The sequence below is a fragment of the Peromyscus maniculatus genome, chromosome 14 (assembly GCF_049852395.1).
Source record: "Peromyscus maniculatus bairdii isolate BWxNUB_F1_BW_parent chromosome 14, HU_Pman_BW_mat_3.1, whole genome shotgun sequence".
In the NCBI taxonomy this organism is placed as follows: Eukaryota; Metazoa; Chordata; class Mammalia; order Rodentia; family Cricetidae; genus Peromyscus; species Peromyscus maniculatus.
Genome location: NC_134865.1, coordinates 53,323,121 through 53,335,412, shown reverse-complemented (window position 1 = coordinate 53,335,412; position 12,292 = coordinate 53,323,121). Strand labels below are relative to the sequence as shown.

Genomic DNA, 12,292 nt, shown 5'->3' with positions numbered 1-12,292 from the left:
GAGAACGGGAGTTTACCAGGTCATACCGAGGGCTCAGTTGTCTCTCTGAACAAGAACAAAGTCAAGGTGGCCAAGATTATGACACCCACTTGTCAAAGAGTGCAAAGACCAGAGTACGCTGGGAATTCTTGGCTATGGAGTCTAGGCAGGAAATGAAACAGTAGAGAAGTGGTACCCAGAGAGGGTTGGGAGGTCAGGAAGTAAGGAAGAGCAGTTTACATGCACAAAGATGGGCACAGATCAAAGAAACCCAAGAGCCAACTGAAAGAGCTCCCAACACCCAATCTGCAACAATGTAAGTAAGCAACAAAACAAAGTGTAACTGTAATCATTAAAAATGTAACTAGGATTCTATATTAGTATGAATAAATGATAGAATAAATAATACAAATTAGAAAGAAAACAGAGATTCCCCAATGCAGAAGAATATAAAATAATTTATGTAGGTGTTCTGTCCTCAAGAGAAAGGAACATATGCCAGGATTAATGTACTCCCTGTTACTTGGAAGGGGAAGCTGAGACTGAAAGGGTCACGAGTTTAAGACCTACCTAGCTACAAACAGAGTACATTCAAGGCCAAACTGAACAACTTTTGAGACTCTGACTCAAAAATTAAATTAAAAGTAGAAGAGCGCTGAGGATGTAACTCAGTGCTAGAATGATTGTTTGCTTAGAGTGTACAAAGCCCTGGGTTCAATCTCCAGCATCTCTGCCTCTGTCTCTGTCTCTCTGAAACAGATAGAGACAGAGACAGAGACAGAGACAGACAGATGAGGAGAGATAGGGGAGGGGGCAATTGATATCCTAATTTGCTTTCTGTTTTCTGTGATAAACATCATGACCAAAAACAACCTGGGGAGGAAAGGATTGATTTCAGCTTATAATTCCACATCACAGTCCATCATGGAAGGAAATCAGGGCAGGAACTGAAGTGAACCATTAAAGAACGTTAATTACTGGCTTGCTCTCACAGGTTCATGATCAGCTTGATTTCTTATATACCGAAGGACCACCTGCCTAGGGATAATGTTGCCACAGTGGGCTGGGACCTCCAAGATTAATCATCAATCAAGCCAGTTATTCACAGATATGGCCACTGGCCAATACAATCGATGCAATTCCCAGGTGACTCAAGGTTGTGTCAAGTTGATGGTAAAAACTAACCAGTACAGTTGGAATATCAGAGCAGAGAGACCAAAATACTAACAAGAGAAAGAAAGTGAGACTTTTTGACAGCAATGCCTTACACCAAAACACCCAAAAACATGTGAACTATGGATTTTATACCCAGCTAAACTGACCTTCAAGTTGAAAGGCCACAGAGAAACTTTTAATAATGTTCAAGAACTTAAGAATATGTTTGCTATGATCCCTTCTTGAAGAATACACTAGAAAGTTAGTTTCAGAAAATAAATATAACCAGGAAGACAGCTACACAAGTACTAGTAACAAACACTAAGCATAATTTAACTTTAAATCTTAGAACAAATGATGGTGCTGGAGAGATGGCTCAGCAGTTAAGATCACTGGCTGCTCTGGCAGAGGACCAGAGTTCAGTTCCCAGCACCCCCATGGCAGCTCACAGCCATCTGTAACTCCAGTTCCAGATGATCCAACACCCTCTTCTGGCCTCTGAGAGCACTCACGGCATGTGGTGCACAGATGTGCAAGCAGGCAAACACTCATTCATACAAAATAAAAATAAATTTGGTCAGAAAAAGAAGGAGAACGAGAAAAAGGGGAAAAAGGAGAAGAAAGGGAAGAAGGAGAAGAAGAAGAAGGAGAAGAAGAAGAAGAAGAAGAAGAAGAAGAAGAAGAAGAAGAAGAAGAAGAAGAAGAAGAAGAAGAAGAAGAAGAAGAAGAAGAAGAAGAAAACTATCAGGTGGTGGCGCATGCCTTTAATCCCAGCACTTGGGAGGCAGAGGCAAGTGGATCTCCCGGTTTGATGACAGCCTGGTCTACAGAGTAAGATCCAGGACAGCCAGGGCTACACAGAGAACCCCTGTCTTGAAAAACAAAAAAGGGACAAATGATGATTCTAAGTTATATAGGAGACTGGAGCAATATCTCTGCAGTTAAGAGCACTGGCTTCTCTTGCAGAGGTTCTGAGTTCTCCTTCTGTCCAGTGATAACTGATCCAGGAGTAATGATAGAAGACTGAGACATATCAATCAATAAAAGTAGCTACGAAATCAGCAAAAAGTTTTAAAGAAACAGCTTATTCAAGAACAGAGAGAGAGAGAGAGAGAGAGAGAGAGAGAGAGAAAGAGGAGACAGAGAAATAAAAGTAGATATAGAACTTATAGATTAATAGCTGCTAAGAGCCATATTGAACAGTCACAGGATACAGACCTTTCTGAACCCTGATCCCAGTAAACTTGGAAAAAACTGTAAGACAGTTAATGAGGTGTGTGTGTGTACTCGCAGCTGACAACTAAGGGTAATTAACTTACTTGGGTGTAAAAGTAGTGTTGGGCACTTTGCAGGGCATAAGAAAAATCAAGGTGGACTTGACCTGAAAATTTCCCCCCACTGGTAGTGAGATGCCATAAAGGCCACTGGGTAGGAAAGTTACCAACGGTATCAATGGTGTTACCCAGCAGTGAACCTTAGCCTGCAATACCAACTTGGTGGCAAGATATGCCCACCATTGCAATAGTGGAGCGGAGGTTATGGGGGAGGGTAACAAACCACCTCTGGATGGATCTGAGGCCTCCTCCACAAGCAGGAAGTCGTGTCTGGTACTGCAAACCTGGTCAAGAGCCCACAGCTCAGGAGAGCACAGGCCCAGGGTGGAGCGACTGTTGTTCTGCTAAATGGATATAGTCTCAAACTGACGCCTGAATATTTATATTTGGCCTGGGAGACGGCTCGGGGATTAAGAGCACCGGCTGCTCTTCCAGAGGATCTGGGTTTGATTTCCAGCACCCACATGGTGTCTCACAAGCATGTGCAACCCTAGTCCCAGGGATCCAACACCTCCTTCTTGCTTCCTCCAGCATATGATGCACAGACGTCAACGCAGGCAAAACACTCTTACACATAAAAATAAGTTCAATTGTGTGTGTGTTTGTGTTTATACCCACAGATTAGTGCACCTCAATACTGGTCATTCCACCAGAGAAAGTAGATCGTGTAAAGACTCAGACCTAGTCAATATACTGAGAATAAGCAGACAGGAAGTGCCCAGCCCTACATGGGACATCTGTAGGATGTGCCCACTGCTCAGAGAAAAAAAGGAAAAAGATGTAAAAGCCGTAAGACAGGGAGGCATGCTGTGAAACTCAGTCTTCACGCATGAGCTCACGGCAGCTGCATTCACCTGCATGAGATCAAGCAAAGAGACCAGCCAGTGTTCCAGAAAGCTGCAAAATTGGACTCTGGGTTATAAGAATTTTTTTTTTTAATTAAAAAAGTGGAAGACAAGGGCAGTGGTGGCGCACACCTTTAATCCCAGCACTCGGGAGGCTGAGGCAGGCAGATCTCTGAGTTCAAAGTCAGCCTGGTCTACACAGTGAGTTCCAGGACAGTCAGGGCTACCCAGAGAACCCTTGTCTCGAAATGAAACAAAACAAAACAAAACAAAACAAAACAAAACAAAAAAACAGACAAAAGAAGAGAAGAAAGTATGAGGGAGATAAGTTTCGAGTGGGGGGTGGCGGGGAGGAGTGTCCAGGGTGAGTAGGAAGGAGAAGTTGGTAGATATGATCAATGTGTACATGTATGGAAGTATGAAACTATCATACATACATACATACAAGGGGCTGGAGAGGCAGCTCCAAAGTTCAGAGCACTTGCTGCTCCTACAGAGGACCAGAGTTTAGTTCTCCACACCCACATGGCAGCTCACAACCATCTGTAACTCCAGTTCCAGGGGATCAGATGCTCTCCTCTGGCCCCTACAGGTTTCAGGCATGCCCAGGGTATGCATACATGCATGCAAGCGTGCAAAATTTTAAAAATAAATTCTCTTTAAAAGAATAAATAAAAGACAAAAAATTTAAGTGGTTTTTTTTAAGTCTTTTTTAACTTTTAGAGATGCCTAATAGAATATTTACAGATAAAATTAGGATTTGCTTGAAAATGAGGGGGTAGAAAGGGCAGGTGAGATGTATGGAACAAACTTGGTTATTGGTGGCATTTGAAGTTGAACAATAGGCAGAGACTAATAAGTTATTCTCCTACTTTTGTATATATTTAAAATTTTCCATTTGAATTTTTTTAAACAAAAAAAGTTCAAATGGGAGGAACATTGGACCAACTCTGAAGAGGATACTTCCACTGAAGCAACTATCAACCTATTCTAGTTAAAATCATAGTCGGTAGTGTTCTCAGGATCTGTCTATGTGTAGACAGATTTTTCTTTGGGTTGCCAGCTCACAGAAAATGACATGGAGACTTATTATAAATTATGAAAGCTCAGCCTTAGTTTAGGCTTGTTTCTAACTAGGTCTTATAACTTAAATTAACCCATGCTTTTTAATCTACATTCTTCCACACACTCATTACCTCATCTCCATTTTGCCCACCCTCCTTTCTCAGCATCTGGCTGGGTGACTTCACCTTTCTTTTTCTCTGGAGCCTCTCTGTCCCCGGAAGTCCCGCCTAACCTCTTTTCCTGCCTACCTATTCTCCATCCAGCTCTTAATCAAGCCAATTAGAAGGCACTTTGGCAAAGTCATATCTGTGTACAAAAAGATTACTCCACAACACCTATGAGCTTACGTGTAGGCAGAGCTCTATCTATAACAGAAAGATGAGGGGCCACATACCCGTGACAGCTCATGGTCCAGGCCCTGGGTTCCATCTTCACCTTTGTAAGTCATTTACCCGTGTAGCAGATTCTGTTGCTTGATTTAACTTTAAACCTTGTTTGGTTCTTCTTTTACTTGTGTGTGTACACATACTGTATACACATGTGTGCATGTGCACATGCCTGGTCAGAAGCCGAGGCTAGAAGAGGGCAGCGAGAGTCCTCTATCACTGTCAACCTATTTCTTTGAGGCAGGGTCTCCTTCTGAACCTGGGTTCATGTTTTCTCAGCTGGGCTAGAAGCCAGACAGCCTCAGCAATCCTCCTGTCCTTGCTCCTTCGGAGATGGGGTTATAGGAGTTTGTGGGGATACCTGGCTTGCAAATGGATGCTAGAACCCTAATTTCATTCTCCAGAGTGAGCACTCTTAACCACCAAGCCATTTCCCCAGCCCAAGTTCTATCTTCTATGAGCTGTACAGCTGATATTTGCATTGATCCACAACAGACTAAGAATTTGCATAAGCTGTTGAATGCTTAATTTAATTAACATAGTAAACCTTCTTGAAATCTCAATTTAAATGATCAATAAAGAAAATACACAGTTGCTGCTAGGGGCGTAGCTCAGTGGCAGAGCCCTTGGCTCATACTCAGAAGATTCAGTCCCCAGCATGGCAAGATGGAAAATACACAGAGCACAGGCCATGGCACCAAGTTAATGCAAAGAGAGGGAGAGAGAGAGAGAGAGAGAGAGAGAGAGAGAGAGAGAGAGAGAGAGAGAGAGAGAGAGAGAACAACAGCAAAAACACTAGGAAGCTTTGCGCACATTGCTTATATCACTAAATATATAAATCTCCCAGAATATGGAAAATTTAAGAATGAATTTCAGCTAATGAAAATAGTATGCAAATTGTATGCACGTTAGCCCTTGAGTGTTGACCATGACAAACGAAGCTGGCTTCCCAGGCCCTTCTGCCCTCACTTCCACCTCTCTGCCTTCTCCAAGCTCCAGCCTCGGGAGCATCTTGGCCAGTGCGGGCAGCACGTAGCTCTGCTCCAGCCGTGCGGAAGCACTGATGAGCCTTGGCAGCGAGATCCAGCTTGTGACTGGCCAAATGAGGTCTCAGGGTCGGTCCAGTGTGAATTGCTTGAACCACCTCCAAGCAGCTGAGGATACAGGTAGAGATGTGTCTAAGACTTGAAGAAGCCTCAGGCTCATTTTATTTCACTGCTAGCTTCCACCCACCCCACCTCTACCTCCAAAAAAGAACACATCCAGAGCTTTATATGCAAGTCTCAGGAAATATGAAAAATTGATCCGAGGGCTGGAGAGATGGCTCAGAGGTTAAGAGCACTGGCTGCTCTTCCAGAGGTCCTGAGTTCAATTCCCAGCAACCACATGGTGGCTCACAACCATCTGTAATGAGATCTGGTGCCCTCTTCTGGTGTGCAGTCATACATGCTGTATACATAATAAGTAAATAAATCTTAAAAAAAAAAAATTTGATCCTAAAGGGACAAGAAAGGAACTAGATACAAGGAAGGAAGGTGAGAATCCCTACAATTGAAGAGACAACAGAATCCATAGTACTGCAGCACTAGATAACCAAAAGCAGTGGTTCTCAACCTGTGGGTCCTATCCCCTTTGGGGTCACATGTCAGATATCCTGCATATCAGATATTTGTACTATGACTCATAACCGTAGCAAAATTACAGTTATGAAGTAGCAACAAAATAATTTAATGGTTGGGGGGTCAGCACAACATGAGGAGCTGTATTAAGGGGCCCCAGCATTGGGAAGGCTGAGAACCACTGCACTAAGCATTCATCTCAACAAAGACTTATCCAGCCCTACGCATCAACAGTGACAAGACAGAGAAATGCCATGAGAGGGAGGTGAACGTGGAGGGCAGTCGATTAGCAGTTCAAACCAACTTTATCTTGCTCTGGGATGAAGTGCTTTGTTGCCCCCTACCCCAGTTTTCATATTTGTAAAGTTGGACTAATAATAATTATTTCACACAGTTGTTGGAAGAAATTAAAGAGAACTCAATAGATACAAATTCCCAGCACACAGCAGGTTCTCAGTAAATAAAAGGGGTCCTTAAATGAGGAAGGGAGAAAGCCATATCCTTAAAGGAGTGACTAAATTAAATAGTCTTGGAGCTTAGAAGAGAATGTTTGAGCTACGCAGTCTAGAGACATATGTATCATTTCAGAACTACTCCGGATAAAAGATTAAAAGAGATGGATGGATGGGCAGAGAGTGTAAACACAGGAAAAAAAGCTATAAGAAAGCTGTTTATCCACAGAACATTAACTGGTTAAAGTTGAGTTGTACTTAGAATAGACTGTTCTATTTTCTGGCATGGGCTCTCCATCTCAAAACATCATCCCTGCTCCTTCGCCAGCATTTGCACACCATTGACGGCCCCTAGAGAAATCCATCTGTGGGGCCATGCCGCCCTCTAGTGGCGGAATTGGTAAGGGCCACTAAGAGTTACCTTCCTTGGCGTGTGGGAGTATGCAACATGCATGTAATCATTTATTTAACAGCATCCACGGTGGAGCTACAGGGAACATAGAGACAGAACAATCCATACTCCTTCCCAGAGCCACATGGAGACAGGGTGTTTTAGTTAGGGTTTCTATTGCTGTGAAGAGACACCATGACCACAGCAACTCCTATAAACGACAACATTTTATTTAGTCCGTTATCCATCATGGCAAAGCATGCAGGCTGACATGGTGCTGTAGAGGTACCTGAGCGTTCTTACGTCTGGACCAGCAGGCATCAGGAAGTGACACACTTCTTCCAACAACACCACACCTACCCCAACAAGGCCACATCTCCTAAGAGTGACACCCCCTGTGAGCCTATGGGGACCACTTTCTTTCAAACCACCACACTCACTCCCTGGCCCCCATATGATATGGTAGCCGTATCATAACGCAAATGCATTTAGTCCAACCTCAAAAGTCCCTACAGTCTATAACAGTCTCAAACTTGTTTAAAAGTCCAAAGTCTCGGGGCTGGGGATTTAGCTCAGTGGTAGAACGCTTACCTAGCACAAGGCCCTGGGTTTGGTCCTCAGCTGGCGGGGGGGGGGGGGGGGGGGGGGGGGGGGGGGAGGAAGTACAAAGTCTCTTCTGAAACTTGTGCAATCTCTTAACTGTAATCCCCTGTAAAATCAGGATGAAAGGCAGATCACATACTTCCAACAAACAATGGCACAGGATATGCATTACCATTACAAATGGGAGGAAATACCAGACCAAAGCAAGACCAAAAACCAGCTGGACAAACTCCAAACTCTGCATCTCCATGTCTGATGTCAAAGCGCTCTTCAGATCTCCGATCCTTTCAGCTTTGTGACTGGAACACACTTCTCTCTCTTGGACTGGTTCTACTCACTGTTAGCAGTTCTCCTCAGCAAGTATCCCACAGTTTTGGCATCTCCAGCATCTTGGGGTCTCCAAGACAATCCAGGCTTCACCTTCACAGCTTCACACAATGGCCTCTCTAGACTATGCAGGGACACCCCTGACCTGTGCCTGGCTTCAGTGGCTTTCCTTCATCATGAAGGAAGATTCCATAACCCCTTTCTTCTATCCTTGACTCTAAAGTCAGAACCATGTGGCCAAAGCTGCCAAGTTCTGCTGCTTTCTGGGGCCGGAACATGGCCCCCTTATTGAATCATATCTTCACCGGCTTTCTGTTTTCAATGGTTTCCTTCACTGCCTAAGATTGACTGTCCTAAAACCCACTCTGTAGACCAGGCTGGCCTCAAATTAGAGATCCTCCTGCCTCTGCCCCTTCTTTCATTCATTCTCACAAGTCAGAAGCTTGGCTGGCTGGGCCTTGCCCTGAGGCCACCACTCCCCTTATTTCATTTAGCATCAGGTTTTTCATTAATCTGTTTATCTCCTTTAACACAGGACTAAGCTCCATTCCATTTCCTGGTGCCCTTTTCTTCTTGAACTTGTATTTTTTTTTTCCTTGCTCAGCTTGCTCCTTTTCATTATAAATCTTCTTAAGAGCGAACACTAATAACCACACGACAGAGTCAGTACTAGGCTGTAATAGGTTTTCTGCACCTTGATGGTAGGTTGCTCCACCAATACAGTAAGCCAGATCAAGACAAATTGAAAAAGGAAAAGAACAGGTTTGTTTTTTGCTAAGTAACTCCCAGATGAGTCCTCACCCCGCCCCACCCCACCCCCTCATCGAGATCAGGCAGGAGAAATCACGTGACTGAATTAAAGCAGGGAGCTTAAATACCCTGTAGGACAGAGGTGTTCTCCATAGCCCAATTATAATGCTTTGGGTGGGGACTTGGGTTGCTGGCAACTTCAGGCATTCTTGCCAAAACTGGGTTTTGGGCACCTTTTCTTGTTGGAGATTTTTCTGGGAAGGCGGAGTTTGGAGAGAAAGGATTGGGGTTTCCTGGATCAAGCAGGAGTGAGCTGGAGATTTCCAGCCGAAGAGGCTGTTTTGACATTTCCTCTACCAATGCAATTGAGCCAAAACTCTTCAATTTAGCCTCACGCAGATTTTTCAGACAAGGGCAAAAAGCATCCAAATTCTTAGCCAAAATATCACAAGAACGGTCTCTAGGCCACATACGAATATTCTTCTCCTGTGAAACCCCTTGAGCTGGACCCTCAGAGTTCAAATCACCCTCAGCACCACTGTCTTCCATGTTACTACTAGGATGGCCCATTAAGCTCCAGCTGCTGCATGCAACTGCTTTTCTAATCCAAAATCCCAAAGTCGACATTCCTCTGAACAAAAACATGGTCAGGCCTATCACAGCAATACCCCAGTCCCCGGTTCCAACTTCTGTCTTAGGGTTTCTATTGCTATGAAGAGATACCATAACCATGGCAACCCTTAGAAAGGAAAACATTTAACTCGGATGGCTTACAGTTCAGAGGTTCACTCCTTTATTATGATGGCAGGAAGCATGGCAACATGCAGATACACAAGGTGCCCGAGAGGTCGCTGAAAATTCTACATACAGATTGGCAGGCAGCAGGAAGTGACATACTTCCTCCAACAAGGCCACACCTCCTAATAGTGCCACTTCCTATGAGCCTATGGAGGCCATTTTCTTTCAAACCACCACACAGGGCTCCTGGGAAGCTGAGGACCAATCTTGGGACCTCTTCAGTTTGGTTCAATATATGTTTAGCTGGAGCACACTGTTCTCTCTTATTGTCTAGTAGGGTTTTTCATTCTCTTTTTTTTTCTTTTTCCTAGCTTGATTTTGGTTTGCGGTTTTCCTTGGGTTTTTGTTTGTTTGATTTTTAGAAACACATCTCATAGAGCCCGTGCTGGCCTTGAACTCACTGTGCGCCTGGGTGTGCACCACGTAGCACAGCAGGACTGGGGCTGTGTTTTTAAAATAACACGTATCACCCATGTTGCTTAAATAGAGAGTTCCCAACACCTTTCCACACGAAGCTCCAGCCATTTTTACATAGCCAAGGGATACCATTTGCAAGCATTGAGCTGGAAAGCAGTGTCTATGTTGCTATTTTTATCTTCCCACTGAGAAGGAGAAACAACTTTTTTTTAATATAAGAAAAAAAATAAGGTAACTACCATTTCTTTTAAAAAAAAAAGCTGTTCCCATTTAAATTATTATTATTTTTTAAAGATTTATTTATTTATTATGTATACAGAAGAGGGTACCAGATCTCATTACAGATGGTTGTGAGCCACCATGTGGTTGCTGGGAACTGAATTTAGGACCTCTGGAAGAATAGTCAGTGCTCTTAACCTCTGAGCCATCTCTCCAGCCCGGTGACTATCATTTCATCACGCATTCCATATTGTTAAAATGTCAATGGGAGACTTTATGTTCTTATTTGTGTACCGTCTTGGACATGGAGTGTGCATTCTACGCCAACAGCCTGTGTCAGTTCAGAAGTCCAGCCTGAGGCTGGGACCTCCACACTGGGTGACAGGGCCCAGTCAAAGCATCCTTCACCCCACCTGGACCACTGAGGTCATCCTCCTGCTTCACCTGGGTCTCCTGGAGGAGTTTTTTATTTGTTTTCTTGGGTTTCCAGGACTGACAGTGCCAGCACACTTCTACTGGAACCGGGATGCGGTTTCTGTTGCTGATCCTGTGCTTGGATCCAATCCAGCCTGCCCTGTGCTTGTGTTTGATGCTGCAGCCTGGCCTTCCCAGAGCCACGAAGAAGAAGTCCATGACAGCTCCCAATGCTCAGGTCATATTTGATGCCCAGGTCAGTGTGTTCCTGTATCCCCAAACCAATGTTTCCAGCATCCGAGAAGTTATTTCTCCATAACTCACACTCCCATACCTTCAGCTCTTTCTCCAGGATTTCTTCTGCCTTGGCTTCACAGACTGTGCAGCAAACAGTAATCTTTTCATTTCTCCTGATGCCATAGGACCTAACCGTGTATCTAGCTTGGGAAAATGCAGGTGCCTGGCCTGTGAGCCGCTCCAACACCTTGGCTGCCCTGGTCAGTCTCTGCTCTCTCCCACACAGACACTGATACAGAGCTGGCTGATACAAAGTCCCCACATGGAGTTCTCCTTCCCACCTTGGACCTCTGCCACCATAGAGAACTGAAGCTCCTGAAGGAGTTTTAACACAGGCAGCCAGAGAGAAACCGTCAGATGACGTCACTTCCGCTGTCCCAAGTTTTCCGTGATTATCACGACTCTGAGAATAAAATCTGGTCTCTTCTCCATTTCCTTCCTCTCCGCTCACTCCTCCGTCCTCAGCTGCTTCCACGTCTCACCGCCTTTGCTGTCCTCAAGCTAGGCAATGAACCCCAGCCTACATCCTCCACAATGACTTCTTCCGTTTTTCCAGAATAGTCTTTTGATCTGTCATTCCCAGAACCTTCTTATCTTCATCCCAGCCAGGAAGTCTCTTCAGAACCAGCCAAGTGTTAGGATCCTGTACATACGCAGCTCGGGGTCTTGCGTCATCTTACATCATCAGCGGGAGCTGGCGACTACATATCCATTGCGTGGTCACGCAATCCCCACCTTAAAAAAGCTGGACATGGACCGCCCTCCCCCAACCCTCTCTCTGTGTTCTCTTCTCTCTCTCTCTCTCTCTCTCTCTCTCTCTCTCTCTCTCTCTCTCTCTCTCTTCCCTCTCTGCTCTCTGCTCTGCTCCTGCCATGCCTGGCTCTCCTCTCTTTCTTTCCCGGCTTTCCCTCCTAATAAAGCTCTAAAACTAGCACTGGGTTCTGTTGTGACCGTGACCTTTCCACATGGTAACCAGTGCCACCACCAGCGCCACCAACCAGCACTGTTTACCTATCACCTATCACATGCCCTGGAGGCTACAGGAGGGGCCTCTCGGCTCAGGTGGGCCACCCTGCCATCTCTACATGACTAGGACCACTAGGTCTGGGGTGTCAAACAATGTTCCCAGGCCGTAGCTGAGAGAACAAGTCCTCTATTCCCAGAGTTCACAGATTTGCCCAGGTGACTGTCCCAACCCAAAAGAGAAAGTGGGGGCAGAGACAGAGACCGTATTTCACTCT

At 44.9% G+C, this 12,292-nt stretch overlaps 1 pseudogene; it reads right to left on the bottom strand.

Moving 5' to 3' along the window:
* Window positions 1-10,390: 10,390 nt before the first annotated feature.
* On the bottom strand, window positions 10,391-11,790 carry LOC102904910 (large ribosomal subunit protein uL5 pseudogene; annotated as a pseudogene).
* Between the last annotated feature and the right edge of the window lie 502 nt (window positions 11,791-12,292).